At 39.8% G+C, this 24,191-nt stretch overlaps 1 long non-coding RNA gene across 1 annotated transcript in view; it reads left to right on the top strand.

The window, feature by feature from the left end:
* Positions 1 to 790: 790 nt before the first annotated feature.
* LOC131827405 (uncharacterized) overlaps positions 791 to 24,191 on the top strand; it is a 47,615-nt gene continuing 24,214 nt past the window's right edge. Inside the window, exons 1-3 of the long non-coding RNA XR_009352005.1 lie at positions 791 to 925; positions 1,302 to 1,422; positions 12,059 to 12,180. This is a non-coding gene — a long non-coding RNA (uncharacterized LOC131827405). The remainder of the gene's footprint in view (positions 926 to 1,301; positions 1,423 to 12,058; positions 12,181 to 24,191) is intronic.

The raw sequence follows: 24,191 nt of genomic DNA, 5'->3' as shown, positions 1-24,191 counted from the left end.
CTACACACCTGCCAGAATGGCTAAAACCTAAAGAAAAACCTGATGATGGCCCATATCAGTGAAGCTACAGAGCAAAGTTAGTCTCCTATATTACTGTTGGGAGTATAAGTTAGTAAAACCGATTGGTAATGCCTATTAAAACACGACCTCATGTACCCCGGTGCATCAAAAGACGTGTGGCAGAATGTGGCTAGCAACATTTTTTTTTTTTTTAGCAGCGTTATTTTTAATAGTCCCTGTCTATTGACGGTAAGGTGGATACATAAGTTGTGATATAGATATCACATATGTGCACATGTTTACATATAGACATGTATATATCCACCCTCACACAACAGGAGATTATGTAGTGATGAATGAATGAACTACAGTGTCACTACATGACAGACAAAATGTTGAGTAGAAAATGCAACCCAGAGGAGGACACTTGGTATGGCTGTGGTTCTATGTATGTCATGTGCAAAATCAGGCAAAATCAGGTAAAATCTACGGTGCCTGAAGCTACTAGAGCAGTCTTTGGGAAGGGATAATGGCTTAGAAGGGGCACAGGGAGGCTGCTGGGCTCTGCAAATGTTCTACATCTTCGCTTATCATCCCATGAATATGTTTACTTTGAAAATACTCATTGAGCTGTACAGGTAAGGCTTGTGTACTTTATTCATGGATGTTAAACTTCATACAGAAGTTTTCGAGTGTGTACAAAAGCAAATAATTTTTCCTATTCCTTAAGCATTGAGAAGGGCAGGAAAGAAGGAAAACTAACACTTTTACCAAGAGTTTGCTCTGTGCGAGGCACTTTACTTCCTGCAGTATAGGGACCTGTTGTGGTCAGAGAGTGAAAGTCCTCTGATTCTCTTTAACTGGACTGCATTTGATTCTGTGGTTGTCCCTCCAATGGCCGTGCAGGAGGAAAGGCACTGTGCAGGTTAGTTTGTGGTTGTGTGCCTGAGGCGAGGGATGGGCCCTACCCAGAGCACAGAAAATGACCTTAGGGAAGGGGGAACTCCCAGAGGACAATCAGGGCCATTTTGAGAAGGAAAAATTGGTGGTAGAGTTTCAAGTTCTCAGTAGTCACTGTAATTGCACAGAAAATTTCATGATCTCTATGGACATTGGGGAGGGTATATGCTATGGTGAGTGTTGTGAAGTGTGTAAACCTGGCGATTCACAGACCTGTACCTCTGGGGCTAATAATACATTATATGTTTATAAAAAAATAAAAAAAATATATTTAAAAAAATCATGATCTCTTGTTTAATAAGTTAATATATACATTTTTTTCCTGGATCTCGATGTACAAGTTATTCTTTATGCTAAGCCACCAAATAAAAGCTCACTCTTTCATGCCTGTGAGGAGGCACCTGGAGAGAGACAGCAACTTCAAGGCCCTGCAAATAGAGCAAGAAGCAATTTTCTTAGGGGGTAAGTAGTCAATTGATGAATATGCTCTACTTAAGTGAACTTTGAATAACTGTATAAACGAAGGCTGGGTTTTTGTTTTGGCAAGTAGTTGTAAGGTCTTGTAGACAAAACTGGCAGAACTCCAACGCTGGCCTGGGACACAAATGACACAAGTCTAAATGACTTGGGTAAAATTAGAACTTACTATTAGAAACTCATTATTATAGTGGTCAGTGATATTTAATTTGGCTTTATCCTAAATTGCATTTAGTTCATTCCAGTATGTAAATGAAATCAATAAAAATCGTCCTTTTTAAAGATGTTTTTGTTTTCCTTCTTAAAATCCCAAGTTAAGGTTTTCTCTGGATACACGGGGTGTCAATATGTAAATTAGCTAGAGAAAGAATCTGATTCTTTGAAAAGGCAAAGTACGCAGTGACTTAACAATCTCTTAAGGGAAACTAAATTCTTGACCAAAGATCTTAACTTGAAGTGGTTTTTTCCGGATGAGCTTTATAATACACATTCACCACTGTTAGTTCACTGGGGTCATATGATTTGTGCAATTAAATAAGAAAACATATGTACTGCAAAGGGCAGATGAGTGACCTCTCTGATGGTGAGTTTTAGGGCATTTGAAATGGAAGAATTCACTGTGGGTTGAGGAACATTTTGAAAGAGAGGGACCTGGATAAGGACGGGTCCTGATGAGGACGCAAAAGAAAGTACCTTGGTCCATTCATGGCAATGTGGGCTCCTACTGGCATGCACCTTAAAACTCTTCCAGCCTCTACTCATTACCCACTTGCAAAGCTACTCCCACATTTCTAGAAAGTCATTATGACAGCCCCTGACTTCTCAATGCCAATTTGTCTTAGTCCATTCAGCCGGTATAACAAAATACCATAGACCAGGTGGCTCATAAACAATAGAAATTTATTTCTCACAGTTATGGAGGCTGGGAAGTCCAAGATCAAAGTCTTAGAAGATTAGCTGTCTGGTGAGGACCCACCTCCTGGTTGGTAAGCCTCCATCTTATTGTGCCCTCACATAGTGGAAGGGAAAAATCCCTTCTCCTCAGTGCGGTATGAGGGCATGAATCTCATTCATGAGGGTTTCACCCTCATGACCTAATCACTTCTTAAAAGGCTGACCTCCAAACACCATCACATTGGGGATTAGATTTTACTATGTGAGTTTTGAGGGACCAAAAATTCAGTCTGTAGCAGAAGTTAAGCCTTAGTAAAGAGGAGATGGGAGTGGGCACGAGGAGGAGAGGTACCATTATGGAGAGATGCAGGGAAGAGTAGTATGGAGGATCCAGACTGGATATGAGACAACTCTTGAGGTGGCTGGCCAACTCACCCAATTATGTCTTCTTGAATTGCCTATTCGTCCCCAACAATGATGTCTCAGATACATGACCCTGACCCTCTGCGTATGGCTGATGAACCTACTTAGGATCTTAAGAACTTAGAATGGGAAACAGAATCACAGAAATGGGAAATTTTTGAGCTCAGTCTCCATAATGGTAGATGTGCTAGAGCAATGTTTCTCAACCTTTTAAAGAGCCTTTTCAGACATTTTTTTCCTAATGGCTCCCACACCCATGAAATTTTAAAATCACAGATGTACTACATACTTATGTATGTACTATTTATTTATATGTACTTTAAACATAAAAGAGTAAAGGTGTTTTTTTTGCCCCCTCCCTCAGGAATCAATTGTTGCCCCCTTGAGGGCAATATCACTTGAGGGATATTTTTTAGAGAGAACATTTCTGAACTCCTATAGTGGGTCCCTAGAGTGTCACTTTTCCAAACTTTTCTTAGTCTTGTTTGTTCAAGTCTTCCTTGAAATTTCTGAGATGTTGCTTCATCTTCTAAAAATGTTCACTTTCTGTTACTTGCCACCTAAATAACCTAAAAGAAAAGCAAAAATATTTTCTAATAAAAGCTTTAAAGAAATTCAATCATGTTTAGAACACCCAAAGGGCTACCTCAGGGACTTTATGCCATGACGCTCCTTATCAGATATGTTTTCATATCAACACCTGCTTTTTTATATGGAAAAAAGGCAGATACTGTTTTTTAATTCAAACTAAAGACACTCTGAATGCCACATTTAAATCTACATGTTATAGAAAAGGCAACAGGAAATTGTTTTGAATAATGGAAAATACATCTGTGTCTGAATAATTTAAAGATACTGAACCTATTTTCATTTGCATTTTACACATGTATACCAGCCATTCCACAAAATGCTGAACAAGTAGGAGAATCGATAGCTGAATTTAATTTTGCACAGAAAGTTCAAAGCCGGTAGAAATAGAGGATTAGAAGAAGGATCTCATCTCATCTCATGCACTATTATACCATCAAATCAAATCTGAAATAAGTGTGTGATTTGTTGTTTCCTTTAAGAAACTTGTTTTAAAAGTTTATTTTTTATCTAGAAAATTTATTTTAAGTTCTCTTTGGTAGGACTCAAGTATGACTTTTAGATTAGATTTTTATTTCCCACATTTGGTACACATGGTTTTGTTTTTATTTTTACTGATGGTGGAAATTAAAGACCCTATTATTTATAGTCTTCATACTTTGTTAATCTGGTTTGTAACAGTTTATCTCTTGTTCTGTTTATGTTGCCATTCTCCTAGATTTGATGAATCTTTATTACAACTTTTCATTCCTAATCCTTTTCCATATATTTATATATGTATATACATATATATACATGTAAGACATATATATATATAAAACATATAATATATATATCTCCTTTTCTTCACTATTTGTAATGATGCTATCTTGAAGTCTTTATTTTCCCATCGCTTTTGCTTTTAAGTACTATTCTCAGTTTCAAGTGCTTCTTTATGTTACAATTGTATTATTTTCTCTAATATGTAATTATTAAAAAATCATAAAATAGTAGAATCAAACAGCCTTCTTGTGCATACTGGTTTTTTACACAGCTTCTACTGGGGCCTCACAAATATTCTGCCTTCCGTGAAAGAGGAGGATACCAGTCCTTTATTAGCATACTTATTTAAAGGAAATATGGCTGATTCTTTCTTTGCGGGGAAAAGCCAATAAAAAAGTAATGTTTAGTAACGTAGTAGGTTAAAGTCAAAGCCTACATTCAAGTCATGTAGGCTCTTTACATATGATCTAGCTTTATCTCAGGACAATGCTAAGATGTAAAGTTATAATTCCACCACCTCACGTGGTTGCTTAAAGAAATTGAACCTTACAGAGGTTGATACTGAAGCATTTTCACAAGGCTGGAGAAGGGTTGAAGAAAAAAAAAACACTCAAATCAAAATAAACTATAGGCCTATATAATCCTAAGGTCTAATCCCTTTCTACTTGGGTAAACATTTTTAGAAAGTTTAAAAATATTAACTTAAACGGTAAAAGGTCCGTGCAGATTTGTCCACGAACTTGGGGGCGTTCAGGGAATACACATGTGCCTGGAGCATACTAGGTCCTCACTTCTTGTTTGCTTTTGAATGGATGTTTGATGAATGAATTAATAAATCAATGATTTAGAAGATAAACGATTTCTTGGAGTCTTTTCTAAGCCAGGTAGTGAGTTTGTGGTTTCTTTTTCCGATGTACTTTGCGTGTTCGTGCAATCGTACTGCAGGGACATTTCAGATGGGTGAGGAAATCTGTGGTTTATGTAGATGACTGTGACTTGAGTAAAGAAATATTTTGTCTCCTCCTTCTGTGTGTCTTGCTTTGGCTCCCACACAACCTGGGAATGGCCAGGACACCTGCAGTCTGTTGGCTCAGCTGTTGCCTTGGGAGCTGACAGCAGCTGTCAGCTGGGGGCCAAGGACATTTCTCTCTACCAGTGATGAGATGGTCTCATCACAAGGAGGGTGTTGGAACTTTGTCCACTTCCTGGGCAGAGGAGGAGCTCTCTTCTGGTTAGGATGGAATCAGGTACCCTCTTCTAATCAAATTGTGCCTGGATCCTTCCAGCTACTTTAAACTGGTACCTAATTGCATCCATCAGCCTGGTTATAGACCCAAGGGGAAAGGGCCTGTATTTCCCATTGAAGGGGGAAGAATTGGCTTCTATGAGGCCTAGAGACAGTTTTCATTTTTATTTTATAGACCAAATTACAAGATTCTGTAGCAATGGGGGAAGACTGACTAGAGAAATTGGGAGGTAGGTATCAGAACAAGTATGATGGGTCACATAGGCAAGTTCTTATTTATAGAGGAGTTGACGGAACCATACATAGGTGTGTCCTGACTTCCCAGCCAAATCCCTGGAGAAATAGAAGCCTGGCTCTCTTCCTATATCATCCTTTCTGTTCTGTGCTCACTTTATTCAGATCAATGTGTTTATCCAACACCTCCAAGGAACCAGCCCCTGTGTTGGATGATGTGGGCAACACAAAAGAAGGAAAATTAAGGAGCTTAGTGGAATGTATAGGCAGAAAAAAATTTATAGATACAGAATTTATTTGGTAATATAAGATGGCATCCGTGGAAATGGTTGGTCATGATACAGCTGGTCAGTGACAGCTGCAAGCTGCTATGGACTGCAAGTTCCATGAGCAGAGCCACTTTGGATCTTCACTGCTGTATCCCCAGCCACTGGAACAGTGTGGGGCTTACTCATTGTCAAATGAATGAGTGAATCAGAGCCTTAAGGAAGGTGAGACAGTATATATTGCCATTAAGTGACTGAGCTCTAGGCTTTCAACCACTGATCTGTCCCTCACTCCACAACATTGGGCTGGTGTCTTAACTTCTCCAAGCCTCATTGTCCTTACCTATAAAGCAGCATTGTGGTAAATACCTGATTCAAAGTGTTGCTATAAAATTGGAGTGAGAGCACATCTAAAAGAAGGTTAGCACTGTGCAATGGTTCTACTAAGAGAAGAACACCTTTTTGGTATGCATGGCGAGGATGTCAATTGGGATTGATTTCATTTGGAGGTGAAATTGGGAATCTATACCCAGCTCTGGATATAGCTCTGAGTAGTAGTAGCTCTGCCACTAGCAAGATGGGTGATTCTTCCCTATGACTTCCTCTTCCTGAGTCTTCACTTTCTCACTTAAAGAGGATTTCAGAGAAGAGGGTCTTTGATATTGTATCCAGGGTTTTCAAAGTACAGTTGAAAAATTAAATGCTTACAGGGACCTGGCAGGTAACAGTAACAAGTCACGTAAGCTCAGGGTAAGAAGAACTTGACCCTCGCATCTGGGGACAGTTGAGAAGGGTAGAAACTTTATAAACCAAGCACTGCTGCTGAATGCTGCCTTGAGGGGTATGTGCTTATCAGTATCTTATATTCTGAATTTTGCAGAGAAGCTGGGGATCTACATTTTCTATGAATTCTCACAATTTTTGCAAGGAAGCACCTAAATCAGTTCATTTATTTATTTGTTTATTGTTAATTTGTTTTGAATATTGTTCGAACTATTACCTTAGGACTCAAAATCCATCTCTGGGTCACTGATTTGCTGCTCTTGATTTGGGTCCAGGAAAATAAGAAGAAATCAGAGTCTGAAAAATGAGAGTCTTCAGGACAGTTTTTAACAGAAACAGAATCATTCTGAGATATAGTGGCTTGCCCTCTGCTTTGCTTATAAAGGTTTCTAGGGCTGGCTGACCTGGTGCCCACCAGCCCAGACAATTGCCTGCAGGTAGTAAGAGGACTAAAGCAGAATCCTATTCCTAATTAGATAAAAAATACCGAAGTCCTCCCTTTCTCTGGTATTTCCAGCCACTTTCAAGCTCTTTTAGTTGCTTAAGAGTATTGAACACGGCTTAGGATCCTCAGAGGGAACCAGAGATAACATACCACATGACACTTTCCATAGCCACTTTAAAGCCAACTCTAAATGGGGGCTTCTCAATCTGGGAGGGGAGATGACCTCTCAGGATCTCAGTAAGGATGTCTCTGCCTCCAGGGGTTTTGGATAATTCTTTTTCAGGGTGGAAACTGGAGACGTGGGATTTCCCCACACAGCTGAGAATCACAGTTTCAGGGTTTGAAGTCTTGGGAAAGACAAAATCTCACTGAGTCCATCAGTCCACACTGCGTCCATCAAGGATTGTGTGAGAGCTGGGCTGCTGTCCATTAAGAATGTCCTTCTGGATGGGTGGCAGTCAATTTCTACGGTTGGAAAATTCATCTTGATTCAATTGACTGACTTTGTGTAGGTATCAGCGGGAGTCAAACTGAGCATGATGTGGTCTTTAGATCATCCAGCAGCTGACCGAATCAATTGATTTTTTTGTAACTGCAGCTTTTCATTTGGCATCATAAAGGCATACCCTAAATAAAGCATTAGCCTCTAGAATGTGTTTAAATTGAATTTCTGGATACTTTGGCATGCATCCAGTTTTAAATAAGCTCTGATCTAACTGTATCTAATCTCTAATCAAAGGATCCTAGTATATGGAACATTCTCGTTAATAATGATACCTTAGACATCCATTAAGTCTGGACATTAATTTTATGGAAATTCTCCAATACATCTCCATTAGATTTTTTTTCTGGGAAAAATTAGTAATAAAAGCTTTTAATAAATGTCATAAATATCTATGTTCAATCAGACTACTACCCTAATTAAAACCAGACCAAAACAGAAAATAGTTACTTCTGCTAATGGTCATGACCTTCAGAAGACATTTCGGAGAAAGAAATTATGCACTCTCTTATTACTCAAAATTTGTTTGTTACAAAGAATAATTAGCTAGTGGGAACAGATTGCTAGTTATTTGACTACTGGGTGGATTCTCTAGTCTCGTACATCTAATGGCTCATGCACTAAACTCTGTGATCTGTCCATATTGTGAAAAGAAGCTTTGCAGTCAGGAATATCAAAGTTTGAGTCCTATACTCTTCTCTAACTAGTTCTGAGATCCCGAGAAAGTTATGAAATTTCTTGAGTCTTGCTTTCAGCATCTTTAAAATGGGTCAATAATATCTAGTAGCCATATGGTGAAGATCACACAAGATTATGTACGGAGAGCTACTAAGTACTGCACTTGGCCCATAGGTGGTGCTAAGTTTGTAGGCACCACTACTGTTACCAGAGGGAGTTAGGTATATAGATTTTCAGAGGGAAGGAAGGGTAATAAGGAGTGAATGCTGGCTAACCAATATATCTAAGCACAATTTAAACCATTTCTTGCCATTCTTTGGCTTTCTACCTCATGCTCTTGGTAGTTAACTAATTTAGAAGTGGCAATGAAATGAAAATCTGTGTGTGCTCCAGTTTTTTTCTTTCCCTGTAAAGCTTTAAGGGTAGACTACAATTGCAACCTAGGATTTGCCCTATTTGAACAGGCAATCCAGCACTTAGAAATGTGGGTGTTAGGAATATATTTGGAAAAGTGGAAAGGCAGAGCGTTGAACCAGATTCACTGGCTTCCTAGCTGCTCAGTGGGTGCTCACTTGCATTTGGTCTGTATTATATGGCCAACACCTTTAGGCATCTGGTCCCTGCATCCTTTGTTTCTTGACTTTGGTCATCACCTGAAGTCCTTGTAGGTGATGGTTATAATTTGGAAATGCATTAGAAGTCATTTAGTCAATGAATTTTCAAATTGTTTCATGAAGACAGTGGAACACTCTCTTTAAACAAAAATCTTAAGAGGAAATGTAAATGAATCAAAGAGATACAAAATGGTAATTGTTCTGGTTTGAGGCCAGAGTAGAGGGGTTGGGGGGCTTTGCATTCATCCCTTGTTTCATCCCCCTGCTGTTTCTAAGAATAATAGTTAGAAAATCATTAATTCTAGTTTGAACTTCTCTGGAAATAAATTCTGAGAGGATAATTGATCTGCTCAAGGTCACATAGTTAATTAATGGAATAGCAAGTCTGGGACACAGGTGTACTTACTTGAGGAGCTGTACAAGGATCATAGTATTTGTAGGGCTTTTGTTGGATTGTAACATCAGAGAAGTTTGTCCTTTATCCACTGTGTTCCCGCTTCCCGTGGCCCTGTTATATATATAGTCTCTGCTCAATGCTTTTGATGTAGCAGAAGGTACGTATGGTTTACAAGTGTAAATACAGGTGTGGAGGATGAATGCAAGTATCGAATATGGCATGACACGGAGTAGGTCATCAAGACTTTTATTCAGAGACTTCTTTATTTCAGATGCCTCTGTTTATCAGCTCAATGTCTATGTGTACCCAACTTGGGATTTAAAACTGTTTTAGCCTTTTGATTCTCCAGGACCTCTTTAGCCTTTCTATGGTTCCTGCTTGCTTTTATGTCTGCCATAAAGGTGGCTCGTGGACTCCTGACACCTGGGAAGGCTCTATCTTTTGCCGGACTCTTCAGATTCGAGGCCCAACAGGCTCATCTGTGGGGAGGCAAGTTCAGGAGTCTGTGCTAACTGAAAGTGCTCATTCCGTGTTGCAGTGTAAAACCGACAAGCTCCAGACAAAAAAAACGAGACTGGATTGGGCCTCTTACAAAGTAGAAAGTTGTAGACAGTCTAGAACATAAAGCTAAGCGAATGGAAAGAACAATTAAAAATTACCCGCAATTTCTCATAAGTCAACATTGTTATCCTTTTGCTGTTTCTTGTCTTTACTTTGTCTCTTCCTTTTGTTTTTCTTTTTAAAAATGAACACAACTTTAATTTATTCAAAAGATTTCCTACTGTAAACAATTTTATTTTCATGATTTTTACCTTTTATAAACGATGCTGGGAGAGCCCCCGTAGCTGAGCCTTTGCCTACTTCCCATGAATATACTGCTGAGTGTTTGCTCTTTGGCTCATTGGGTATGTGTAATTTTAAGGTTTTTGATATCTATTGTCTATTACGTAATTTTGATCTTTTTTTGAAAGATGTGGTTCATTTAATTCTACTAGACACTCTTTTTAACCAATTACTAATGCTCTAAGTAATCCTTCTGTTTTATGACATAAACTGCTGTTCTGATCATAACTTCAAAAAATCAAGTGACATATTGTTTCAGTATGATCATAAATATGTCTTTCAAACACAGGCAATGGGAAAATTGCAACAATTTGAATTATAAAAGCTTCAGGCCCCCCTGCACCCTTCTTGTTGTTTTATTTTTGTTCCAGTGTTGCAATTACTGAACACTTGCTCTATGAGCTAGAAGCTTTGCTGAGTACTCTATAGTCACTTGATTTAATCCTCAAAATAGCCAAAAATTTCTGTTTGACAGATAAGGAAACTGAGATCCATCATTGTTGCACCTTGCCAAATGTCAAACAACTAAGAAGACTGGCAGAATAGTGGTCCCTGAAGGTGTCTGTGTCCTCATCCTAGGAACCTGTGAATATGTGGCACAGGGAGATTTAGCATATATGATTAAATTAAGGGTTTTGAGATGGAGGAGGTTATTCTAACTCATCTGGGTGGGTTTAATGTAATCACAGAGGTCCTAACGAGTATAAGAGGGAAGCAGAAGGGTCAGAGTCCAAGGAGGTGGTGTGATTTTGGAAACAGAGAACAGAGAGATGGAATTATGGAAAGGGCCATGAGCCAAGGCAGACAGGTGGCACCCTGAAGTAGGAAAGGCAAAGAGGCATTCCCCTTTAGAACCTCCAGAAGGAGAAGTGAAGTCACTTTCCTGGGATCCGGGAGCCACTGCAGGTGATTCCAGAGCCTTTCTCCTTTTCTTTTCAACACGCTGCCTTCCCAGGCCATTACAACGCTTTATGGAGAACCAAGGATGGTTGAAGCTGCTGCTTAAAACAGAGTTCTGAACTGTTGGGTAAAACTAGTTTGGATAGAAAGACTTTGCTACCCGCACCTGTTGAAGTTGATCTATTCCTTAGAAATGGTGTTGTCAGCGGCAGTGGGTACACAACCATCAGGCTAGCTTGTTGGAGTGACAAGTGGATAAGATTGGTTGGCATTCTGTGTCTTCCTGGCTGATTTTAATTGTTCTTTTGGCTGGAGTGAATGCAGCTTTTGTTTCAGAATTGATCATGAGAGACTTCTATTGCCCCTCTTATCTCCATGAGAGATATATCTACATTTTTTTTTATTCCATTACATACACATCTGTGGTTACTCACTATCTTATTTTTCTAAATGTAATTATCCAGCTAGGCTAAATTATGGAAAAGAAATTACAAAAATCTTTTCCTGCCAACAATCTGAATATAGCCAGCACATTCTTGGTGGTTTGAATGTCGGGTATAGTTTCACTTTATTCTCCTTCTCCTTTGGCCCGCCCCCACAAACTTTTAAAACTCCAGCATACACTTCTTTTTAGTGGGACTGACATTTCTTAAGGTGGTTCCTTGAGCAGAGCACTATTGCCAAGTGATACATCCATCCATCGTTGGTAGGAGTAGGCATATTTTAACTTGCATATTAATTTTGAGCCATTGTCATCCAGAAAACAAAGATGCCCACAGTAGCTTTTATATATTATGAGTATATGCACAGAATGAAATCATATTTAAAAATCTTAACTGGGATTCAGAATGTGGTATTCACTGGCCTACGTCATACATAATCAATCTATTTTTAGTAAAAATAATTGAAACAGTTCTTAAGAAAGTTGGCTTAACCGACAAAGGGGTTTAAGGAGCAGCATTGCAATTAAAGAAAAAGAGACGCTAAGTTGTGTTTGGTTATTCAGTTTTGTTTAGTTACAGACCCTGCTCATCCTTCATTGGCAGGCATGTTACCTGGTCTTCTTGAAGAGTAACTGACATCGACTGGTATTCTGTGGGATTACTTTGCACCAGAAATGTTTCTCCCCTGATTAGACAGCCCGGAAACTCTTGCAGAAGTCCACAAGGTAAATACAAGGATGTTTGCTGCTTGCTGTTTGTGGTAGCAAGTGTTGGACGTCGTCTGAATTTCTACTGCTCTAGGAATGGCTTTGTGAAATATGTTCTATGCCAATGTTGGAACATAACAGTCAGAAGCACGGTGCTTGCTATGTTCCCATATAGCATCATGGAGGCCTCAAAAATAATTTTGGGTGGAAAAAACCCAACAAATTGGGAAGTGCGTGGTCTAAAGGAAAGCACACTCAATACCAAGGAAAAGACTTCATTATTCACTCACTCTTCAAAAAGAAGCAGCTGCCGGAGCCAGCTGGCCTGGCGTGGGATCGCAGCTCTTCTAGCTCTGTGCTTTCCTTTTAGCTTGGTGACTGATCAGATCATTCAACCTTTCTCTGCTCTGTGTCCTGAACTCTAGACTGAGCTTCATACTACTACTGTCTTCATAGGGCTTCATGAAGCTTCAGTGAGTTAATATAGGCAATGTGCTTAGAACAGTGCCTGGCCCCTAGTAAGTATCATACTATTAAGAGTTATTGTTATTCATCTAGTTAACTAACATTCGTTAGATATTAAATATAAAGTGTTCTGAGCAGTATGCAGTGTTTCTATCATCCAAACTGGAGGGGAGGAATCAGGAAAACTGAAAGGTAGATAGAGAGCTAGTAACTAAGCGCATGTAAGGTTCTCCAGATTTTGGGATCATTACTAACTAGTGAGGTATTAAATCAAATGCTGTTAGAAACTTTCCTTCGATTACATGGATAAATTTAACACTAAGCACAATATACAGCTTCTGAGTTGAACCTTACTAGCTGGGTGGAGTGTATGGCAGAATATTTCTTTGGGTTTCATAGAAAACTGTATTTTCTAGAAAAGCTGTCCATTGCTGTATTTTCTAGAAAAGTTGTCCAATTCTGTATGGTGGCTGTATACACACACCTGGTTCTCTGAAGCCCAAGCTTATTTGTCACTGCAACTTGGTTTCCAGGGGACTTTGTTACTGGAGGAAGTTGTGCACAGAGAGGCAGAAGTGATTGGTTGAGGAACCCTAGGAAAACTGGAGAGGAGTGTCCTAATCTTGGACTCTGTCTCACACCCCAAAGAAGGTTTTATGGACCTTGATTAGTAGTGGTCTAAAGAGGTTGAAATAATTTTTACTCGGATGCAGGGAACTGCAGAGGGACCCTCTCTTGTATTTTCAGTCTGCATAGTCTCTCTTTTAGGCCTGGTGAGAAAGGTTCACTCTGTCCTGCTCCCCCAGAGGGCCAGCTGTGGCATTCTACACAAGCAAATCTTAGCAGTAAAGGGGACCTCTATTCACACTGCAGAGGGTCCTTCTGTCTCCTTCCCAATTTCTGGGAGTGGCTGGCTTTAAAATGTAACTGGGAGTTAGTTTGGCTCCATTCCAACCAAATCACAATAATTAAATGTTTACTGACCTTAGTATTTTTTTTTTTTCCTTTGCTCTAAACCAGTAGTTTTCAGTATGGCAGCATATTAGAATTATCTGGGGAGCTTTAAAAGGTCCTGAGGCCTGGGTCCATGAAAAGAAATTCTAATTTAGATGGTCTTGGGTGGGGCCTCACATCAAGACTTTTAAACCATCTTCTGGTGATTCTAGCAGCAGAGTGTGAGAACCACTGCCTTAAACAGTGACCTGGGAGGCCCTCTCCCTGAAGGAAACTTACATCCTAATTTAAAAGGGAAAAATGCCCTTGGATAAACACCCCTGAGTGTGGGTATGTAGTATAGAGAACCATCCTCCAAGAGCCCCACGTCAACCCTCTGAAAGCTGCTATGAACGTTGGCAATTTTTACAAAGCTCAGTATTTCCATGCCTTGGGACAGAGGCGACAGGGTGAATGACTATTGGGGTTCTTTTTGAGATACAAACAACAGTAACAAAACCTGAATCCTAGGAAAGTCTAGCCAGCTCCAAATTGCATGATTTGTTCTTTCCACTAAAACTCTGTTCAGAAAAGTTCTTTTTTTAAAGATTTTGTTTTTATTTATTTATTTATTTTTAAATTAAATTAAAATTTTTTCCAGGGTTCCAAGATTCATTGTTTATGCACCACACCCAGTGCTCCATGCAATACGTGCTCTTCATAATACCTACCACCATGCTCACCCCCTCAAAAAAACCTTCAGTTTGTTTCTCAGAATCCACAGTCTCTCATGGTTTTTCTCCCCCTCTGATTTCCTCCAACTCCTCTTCTCCATCTCCCAGTGTCTTCCGTGTTATTCCTAATGCTGCACAAGTAAGCGAAGTCATATGATAATTGACTCTCTCTGCCTGACTTATTTCACTCAGCATAATCTCCTCCAGTCTCATCCATGTTGATACAAAAATTGGGTATTCATCCTTTCTGAGGGAGGCATAACACTCCATTGTATATATGGACCATATCTTCTTTATCCCTTGAAGGGCATCTTGGTTCTTTCCACAGTTTGGTGTATTTACTTGATAGAGAGAGAGGGGGAGAGAGAAAGCACAAGCAGGGGGAGCAGCAGAGGGAGAGGGACAAACAGACTCCCCATTGAGCAGGGAGCCTGATGTGGGGCTCAATCCCAGGACCCTGAGATCATGACCTGAGCTGAAGGCAGATGCCCAACCGACTGAGCCACCCAGATGCCCCCCTTCAGAAAAGTTCTTCAAGAAGTTTTCCCTGAGAGGGAAAAATAGTCTTTTGCTTTTTGTGAGCAGATATAAATTACAATGAGTGTAAAATTATACATAGATGTATATACATATGCATAGAGATCTTCCTCAACTTACAATGTGGTTGCATCCCAATAAACCCACTGTCAGTTGAAAATATTTTAAGTCAAAATGATTTAATACACTTAGATTTCCAAACAGCCTAGCCTAGCCCACCTTAAATATGCTTTGAACACTTATGTTAGCCTATAGTTGGGCAAAACCATTCAACATAAAGCCTGCTTTGCAGTAGTGTTGACTATGTCATGTAATTTCTTGAATTCTGTACTGAAAGGGAAAAAAAACATTGCGGTTGTATGGGTACGGGTTGGTTGTCATTGGTATCTTTGTTTACCGCTGTGATAAGGTGATGTGTGGCTGACTGGGGACTGTGGCTGGCTGCCAGCACTGAGAGGATCCTGTGGTGTATCATTAGCCTGGGAAATGATCAAAATTCAATATTCAAAGTACAGTGTTTACTGAATACATATTGCTTTTTCATTATAGTAAAGTTGAAAAATTTTAAGTCAAGGCGTCATTAAGTCAGGGACCACCTGTATATACACACACACACACATACACACACACACACTCTAAGCAGACACCAGGAACAAGGGCCTGAAATGGGTGGGGAGCAAATATGTTCCTATTTACACCTTGCAATACATATTTTCAAGGGAAGGAAGTGGAAAAAGGGGATTGCTGTATCTGTTGAAGGCGAAGGCATGGAGGTGGTTAAAAACCTGCTGGGGGATCCTCATAGGTTCTGATGAACTGTGGCAAGCAGTTCAGTTGATGTAGATTTCATTTAGCAAATTACCTTCCTTTTATTGTTTTTATTTTCTTGATTTGGCATATTCAGATACGGCTCCATCTGCCAAAGGTCACAGATCTATCCAGGCACCAGCAAGACTTTCCCTTGAGGAGCCAAATTATTGATGTGCTCTGTGGGGGGTGCCCTGCCTCTGATGTTGCAAAGTCAATTAGTGGAACTAACACCAGCATCACTGTTTTGTCATTCTGCAGCCCACGATTACTGCTACAACTTCCAAAGGTTATTTGGGGGGCCTCCCCGGATCCTAGTGGCCCTGTGTGGTGTCTAATACCCGTCTTGCCTAAGTGTACACCCCAGGAAATCCAGATATGTAAGAGAGAGAGTCTTTGTGCCCCAGGACATGCTGTTTAAACACTTCCCAGCATTATCCAGACTTGTAACGTAGAGATGCTTACCAGAATGTGTAACCAAGTAAATATTATGGACTGTAATGTGTAACCAAGTAACTATTATGGACTGTGGATGTTAGCATCACTAAACAGATCTGTACTGACAGGATGATCCTTTTTTGTTATTGTTTATTTTGTTTTTGATATAGGGACGTTTGAAAAAAAAATCAGGGTACATGCTCTGGTGTGAGCATATGTACTGTTTGAGACATGAGACTCACTCTCTGAAGCCAGAAAGGTTTCATGTACTCTGAAATGCATGTTCTTTCCATCTGCATAAACTTATTTCCTCCTAAATATTATGACTATACTTTTGATAGCTTTCAAAAAATAAATGATAATTCCCTGATCCATGCATAGATTATCGATTCAGCATATTATCTAATGGATTAATTTCATTTTTAATGAAACAAATTATTAAAACAGACCAACACTTGTTCTTTCAAACACAGATCGGTTTTGTGTTTAAGATAAAATACCATTTGTTAATCAATAAAGTAGGGTTGAGACTATAAAAAAAAAAAGATAAAATACCATTTGGAGAAAGCTTTCATAAAATGGCTTATTTGGGAAATACTTGAAATATTACTATGTCTGGTCTAGTTCATCTTTTTAAAAAGCTGCCCTAGCAATGACTTCTAGGGGCTTGTGCATGAAAGGACCAGTCTATGGAAGCCCTACATTCTGGGACTTAGTTCCACCACTGTCTTGTGTCACCTGCTCATATGTCTCTTTCTTTCTTTCTTTCTTTTTTCTACGTCAATACCTTTTACTTGTTTTCTGACTCATTTTCCTAGAGCTTTAGCTTTATGGATTGATGCTCTACCTTTCAATAGCTTCCAGCCTGGGGCTTCCCTTTCTGGCTTCTGAGCTAATTACTTCTCCCTAGAGTTAATTATTCTTTGCATGGTGAGAAAGGAAAGTGCAGCCCCTGACTGCTGTCAGCTTGGAGCTGTCTGGCTCTAAGAGCTAGGCCATAGCGTTCTGTTGGGCATAAGCAATTTTGCAGAATATCAGTATCAGACGATACCACTCTCTGACCATGGATGGGGCAAGACAAAACAAAAACCAGTGCTGTAAACATGTCGGTGAACCGACAGAGCCAAGAACACAGCCCAAACCAAAATGGCTGAACATTCCCCTTTCTGGGCTAACATGAGCGATACTTGCTTTACCAATTATAGCTTTCATGTCACTCTGACCCTTCTGTCTACCAGGAAACGTTGAAGATACTTAATGATAGAATTTTTCCTGCTTTCTGACAGCACCCAATTCAAAACAAAACGATGCTTCCTTGAGCCTTCCTTAAAATTATCTATAAATTCATATCTTTTTTTTTTTTTTTTTTTTTTTTTTTTTTTTTTTAAAGATTTTATTTATTTGATAGAGAGAAATCACAAGTAGACGGAGAGGCAGACAGAGAGAGAGAGGGGAAGCAGGCTCCCTGCTGAGCAGAGAGCCCGATGCGGGACTCGACCCCAGGACCCTGAGATCATGACCCGAGCCGAAGGCAGCGGCTTAACCCACTGAGCCACCCAGGTGCCCCTATAAATTCATATCTTAATACAAGCTCATCGCAAAACCCTCTCCTTGAGATAGATGTCCAACCGATGGTTCTCCGTAGCGTGGTGTCTCTCTCTTATTGTCTCTCAGTGAGCCAACAAACCTAACTCGGTTGCATATCGGTGTTTTTCTGCTGGTTTCTGGCTGGAAGGCATCAGCAATGGAGACCCCATTCCTTGAACTAGTCATTTAATGACAACACATTTTTGACATGATCTACACAACCCCCACACAATGAATAGGAGGATGGTTGTGTTCTGTGAGCAGACTGAAGCAATCTAATCAAAGTTCTTCAACTTTCAGACTGAAATGGCAACCATGACAACAAAAAGCCATGTTGTGATTTTTGTGATTTTTTTTTTTCCGTGACACATCAGGCAGTTAGTGGCGGAGCCTTGATCAGCACCCAGCCCAATCTCCGCATGCCTGGTTTTGTGCCTTTTCTGCTCTACCATGCTGTTTAAAGAAGTAAAACTTCCAAGTATAATGCACCTTTGAGCACTAAATTCAATTTACTATCCATCTCTACTTAATTGAATTTGGTTTCCATTCTCTCCTTAGAAAACACTTTAACCTTCAAATGCTGGGCGCTGTCCAATGCATGGCTTCCCACAAGTCACTTTTAGCTTTGATTTTAAAAGCTCCTGTGGGTACTTTTGGTGGGGCATGAATTTCTTAGGTGTGAGAATCTTATTTAGTTGCTAACTTGTCAAAGCTGCAGTGTTCTTTTCTGCCCAGATTTGGCAGTGAGCTCTACAGAACAGCTAACCAAAAGGGGGTTTTTAACTTCTTGTTGTTGTTGCTGTTGTTTTAATCTCTCACCTTCTTCAGTTAAAAGAGAGAAACCTTCAGAAAGCAAAACACTGCAAGAAAATTTAAAAGTTCTCTGATCTGCCTTCCCTGTATCATTTTTCTCCTTGTTGAAGAACTTCCTGGTGAGATAGGCTTCCCCAGACACCATTTCCCATTCCAGTCTTTTTACTCTGCTTAATTTTTTTTTTTAAAGTTTTTATTTAAATTCCAGTTAGTTAACACACAGAATAATATCAGTTTCAGGTACAATATAGTGATTCAGCACTTCCCTATAACACCCGGTGCTCGTTCCCTGTATTTTTTAATTTCTAAATTGTCCACATTAAAAGAGACTTCTTTAAATACACTGTAATTTTGCCATCTGGATTTATATCAGAGCCACATTGCCTCTTGAAAGGACTTCCTTAAAAAACACACATTTGAAGAAACAGAATAGTTTGTTTGTTGAGATCACAAAAATAAAATGAGAGTTTTTAAACTAGAAAAAACTGAACCTGGCTCTCGGATAAAACTATTTTTATTATTTTCGTATTGCAAATGAACATTTTCAACCTATTTGTGACAGAAGGTAGGTAGTACTTAATATTCCATTTTTCCACTTAGCATTATATAATAAAAGTAGTCCCCTATTTTCAGATGGTTTGCATTACATGTGATTTCAAGGAGGCAGAATACATTATTATGTTAATGTATCATAAGCTGATTTTGGACATTTAGTTGCTTCCAGTTTTTGAGTTTTTTGTTTACTTTGGTAGTATAGAGAAGGCCGTAGAAGATATCTCTGTGCACAAGGCTCTTTGCTTTTTCTGAATTCTTTTTTTAGGTTAAGTCTCAGAGCTTGGATAATAGTGTTGCTGTTCACAGTCTGGGATAGCTCTATAACTCTGGTTATATAGCCCTGTTTTGTTTACCAAAAGATTGTAGGCCCCCATCAGTGGGTATACTAGCATCCCTGAAAGTTCATCAGAATAAAGAATTACCACAAAAAACTCTTTTGCCCCTTGATTTCAGAACTGTAAAATAACAACTCTGTTTTACTTACTTTTTTGGGGGCGGGGATTTTTTTTTTTTATTTCTTTTCAGTGTTTTAGAATTCATTGTTTATGCACCACACCCAGTGCTCCATGCAATTATTTTACTTAGTTTTGTATATTTTCCATTATAATGGGAAATATTCTCCCATTATAAGGGAAAATCACCTTTTATCATGTGTTGGCTATTTTTTTATAATGGCAATTTCAGGTTTTTTGTGCTGACCTAAGGCAAATAGATTATTTAAATTTTGGTCCATCCCTAGAATTATGCACTATACTAAAGTAGACTTATTCCCTGTTGGGCAAAAGCCAGAGTTCTCTGGGATTTGGGGAAAAAAAAAATTGAGGAGTGAGAAGCAGAGATTGTGCAATCTTTGCCTAATAAAGGAACAAGGATCTCTAATAGAGTTCTTTGTAACCAGAATTGTCATTTGAGATCTGTTTTGCCCTCTTAACTTCTAGGAGCATTTTATTTTTTGATCCTGTAATAATTTTGTCTTTCTGGCCTTCTTTGGCTATAATATTAATATTGGGCACTTGTCTTTTCTTTATAAGTTGGGAATAGCGTATGTGCAGTACACTATAAAGCAGATTTGGGTTTTTTAATTTGAAAAGATGCCAAAAGAAAAAGATTCTCCTCCAAGCCAGTGGAGGTAACCTTTTGTTGAAAGAGAAGTTTCATTTCCTGTGAGACGCCAACATTATATATTCTACCTATTTAGCAATATTTTGTTTTCATTGAGAAGAGTGTGATGATTATTTTCTTATAAGACTTATCATTTTTGAAATAATATTCTCTGGAAAATGCTCTTTGTTTTCTAAATGAAAACCAAGATTATGTGGACAACGGAAGAGACTATTTAACGGTAATACTGGCTGCCTGAGATACTATTGTCACTACGAACTATAAGCTAACTGCATGTGGTCTTTGAACTTGTTATGTAAAATATGCAACTTTATTTTCCATAGTTGGCCTCATCCTCAGTTTTGTTGATTGTGGAACCGGGAGTTTGATCTCATCAGTTCAGGATAAGATCAGGTAGTTATTTGAAAGTTCAAACGCCTACTAGGAGTCATTTTTCTTTCTTTTGAGAGATCTCCTCTCTCCTCCTTCCCAATGGCACATGGTGCAAGAAGATGTTTGCATGGGGGATGGGGAGTGCGGCATGGGGATGGTGCTGCTGCTAGGTCCTTGCTGGACTTCTCTGAGAGGCCCTCTGATCACTGGTATCCTGTTCTAATGCCTGCTGAATGTGGCTGAATTCACATGGTTTTGGGGCACCATGTTGGCCTGTGTTGCTGAGGACCACGGTCCATGCCATGGCTTAGGTATGCTTGCGATAGACCACGTTGGCTCATCAGTCCTCCCAGATAGGGTTTGCTGAGATCTCTGGGTACCCAGATGCCAGTGCCACAGAGAACTGCCTGGATACCCATTTAACTCCATGCCTGTATCTTATCTTCTCAAAGAAGCCAGTGCTTTCTATGTGTGTGCCCTGAAAAACATGGAGAGGCCCCTTCCCTATGAGGCTTACCCCATCCAGTCTGGGAGCTTCCACCAATTGCTCCCCACTCCAAGGTGGGATACAGAGCAAAACACCTCACCTGGCTCTGACCTCTTGCCTCTGCTCTTCTCTCTCTTCTTAGGAGCCTCTCGTCAGTGTTGGGAGAGCTTTGTTTTTTTTTCCTTCTTATCTGACAGGAATTACCCTTACATCACAGCTTTTACTTTCCCTGCGGGTTTATGCTCTTTCTTTTAGCAATGACAATAAGATAATTATAAGAAGGGAGAATCAGATAACTGAAAAGGGACAGATATCAGAGGACTTGTCCAAAATATCATCTTCCTTTTAAATTTTATTATAAGAAGGAGCATAGAATAGCCAGCTGAAGATCAGAATGGATGGGGATATGAAGTAATGAATTATGTGGTATGCATTTTGGAGAAAACAGAAACTGCCCATAACATTTTAAAAGATGCTCAAAGTCTGCTTTTATAGTTGTCTCTAGGTCTATTTTAAATAGTTGGCTTTCACACATGTACACACAAAAACACACATGCACATACATGCACAGACCGTACACATGTGAAATCTGCCATTCAGTAAAACTACGAGGCATGCTCACATTATTTTTATAAGTAGGAACATTAGCCTCATTTTGACTTTAAAAAAAATTAGAATTGTCCAGCTAATGGCACACTTTCTCTGTGTCTTAAGTTCAGTCAGTTAACTGATTTCCCCATTCTCTCCTTGATTGTAGGTGTGTGAAGCAATTGTAGGACGTATTGGGAGAGACTACAGCATACTATAACTTAACATGATGGTTCCTATGTAGCAAGCAGTTCTAAACTCTGCTTTTACTAACTCATCAGTCCTCCCAACACCCTATGGGGTAGTGCTATGGTCTGCCTGTTTGTGTCCCCTCCAAATTCCTATGTTGAAATCTGAATCCCCAAAGATGATGGTATTAGGTGGGGGCTTTGGGGGGGGGTATTTGGGCACGAAGTTGGAGCTGTCATGAATAGGATCAGTGTCCTTATAAAAGAAACACACCAAGATCCCAGTCTCTTCCACTGAATGAAGATGCAGCAAGAAAGCCCCAGCTCTGAACCAGGAAGAGAGTGTTCACCAGAACACAAAACACCACCATGCTGGTGCCCTGAAGTCGAATTTACCAGCCCCGGAATTGTGAGAAGTAAGTTTCTCTTGCTTATAAGCTACCCAGCCTGTGGTTTTTTTGTTTGTTTGTTTGTTTTGTTTTTTAAATAGCAGCGTTAATGGACTAAGGCAGGGAGGTACACTTGCCCCCAGGTGATTCTCAGTGGCAGTGTTTTAGCTCTTCAGAAGCCTGTGAGTCTGGTACAGGCTGAACACCTGGAACCGTTTCCAGAAAAGGGAGCTGTAGACCCTCAAGTTGGATCCAGCAAGGCATTGGCTCTGAGCTCTCCCTTGCCTGTCCCAGAACACATAATGGGCAGTACAAATCAGGGCTGATGTCATCTCAAATTGGATCACATCTCTGCCCCTGCAGAGATTCTTTCTGTTGTAATGAATATTTCTCTTGATGAATAATACAGGAATTGTTTTTTTTTTTTTCAAGTGATGGATATTTAGGATTGCTTATGGGAAATCCTTTAGAGTTTGAAATAGGACCATATGTCGGTTGGGAGGGCTAGTGAAAATGCTTCATATATTGAGATGTTGATGAATCCCTTAGTGGTCCATCACTGTGGCACCAAATTAGAGCCAGCCTGCAAAAGCACGTTATCCTTTCAGTGCTAGGGTCTCAGGAGGACCAAAATGTTTCCTCTTGATTCTCACTCAGGTAGAATTCTTTCCCAACTTTCAGTACAAGCTGTTTCAAATGAGGACTATGATATAGAAACTGGTGATTCCCAGTGATCACCTGGGCAGCACTCAAAATATTTGTTGAATAAGTGAATGGAAAACCAAACCAACCAAACAAACAAACAAAAAAAACCCAAAACAAAAAACCCTTTTTAAAAAATTTTTTTATTTTTTATAAACATATAATATATTTTTATCCCCGGGGGTACAGGTCTGTGAATCGCTAGGTTTACACACTTCACAGCACTCACCAAAGCACATACCCTCCCCAATGTCCATAACCCCACCCCCCTTCTCCCAAAAAACCCTTCTTTCTAATGCTAGAACTCATTGCTGTTAACTTTTATACAGATTGCTTTTGCAAATGTTTCCACCATGTCCCCCCCCCCCTTTTTTAAGATTTTATTTATTTATTTGACAGACAGAGATCACAAGTAGGCAGAGAGGCAGGCAGAGAGAGGGGGAAGCAGGCTTCCTGCTGAGCAGAGAGCCTGATGCAGGGCTCAATCCCAGGACCCCAAGATCACGACCTGAGCTGAAGGTAGAGGCTTAACCCACTGAGCCACCCAAGCGCCCCTCCACCATGCTTTCTAACAATTTGTTTATGTGTCTGTATTTCCTGAATAACCGAGTTTCCTGAGGACAGGGACTCCTGCCTTATCAGTTTCTGTCTTTATTCATTAAATCCAGCGCTTTGTCAGTGCCAAACACAGAGCAGATACACCTAACGTGAGTCTGTTGATATTAGATAAAACAAGGTGTATATACTGATCTGGGACTTTGGCTGGCTTTCAGAGAAATCATCCAGTAGAGGAAGAGAAAAAAAATAAATAAAGGGAGCAAGGGTTAACATTCTCTAAGACTGATAAACTGAAAAGTGAACTATAAGTCTGTGTTACATTTCAAAGCAAATTGGCAAGACATACCAGCCACAGCACATTTCTCAAGGTCTGTGTCATTCCTCGGTGAAATCTGCAGAGGCTGCCCTAGCTCAGAGTGGTCCTTCCTTTCCCTGAGCTCGAGTGATCCTTTCTCTCCCTGAGTTCCTTGTCTCCAATGAACTGCTTTTGCTTGGGGTTGGTTTCCTGTCCCTATCCTGTTGATGGTAGTTTCAAGTGTTTTTGTTTTCTCTTTCTAGCTCCATCAGGAGCTCTTTGTGGGCTTTCTTATTAGCTCTTCCTTTCCGGTGCATCAGGGAGCCAGCCCAGCCCTCTTAGTTAACATCTATCTCCCACCTGGGGGGTGAGGAGGTAGGTGCTTCACAGGCAATGTCAGGCAACGGACTCCTCACCTTCCAGCACCCTCTTCCACACCATTCTGCTTGTGCCTCTGAC

This window comes from Mustela lutreola, chromosome 3 (assembly GCF_030435805.1).
Source record: "Mustela lutreola isolate mMusLut2 chromosome 3, mMusLut2.pri, whole genome shotgun sequence".
In the NCBI taxonomy this organism is placed as follows: Eukaryota; Metazoa; Chordata; class Mammalia; order Carnivora; family Mustelidae; genus Mustela; species Mustela lutreola.
Note: the sequence above shows the minus strand (reverse complement) of the source record. Positions and strands in the feature narration are given on the sequence as shown.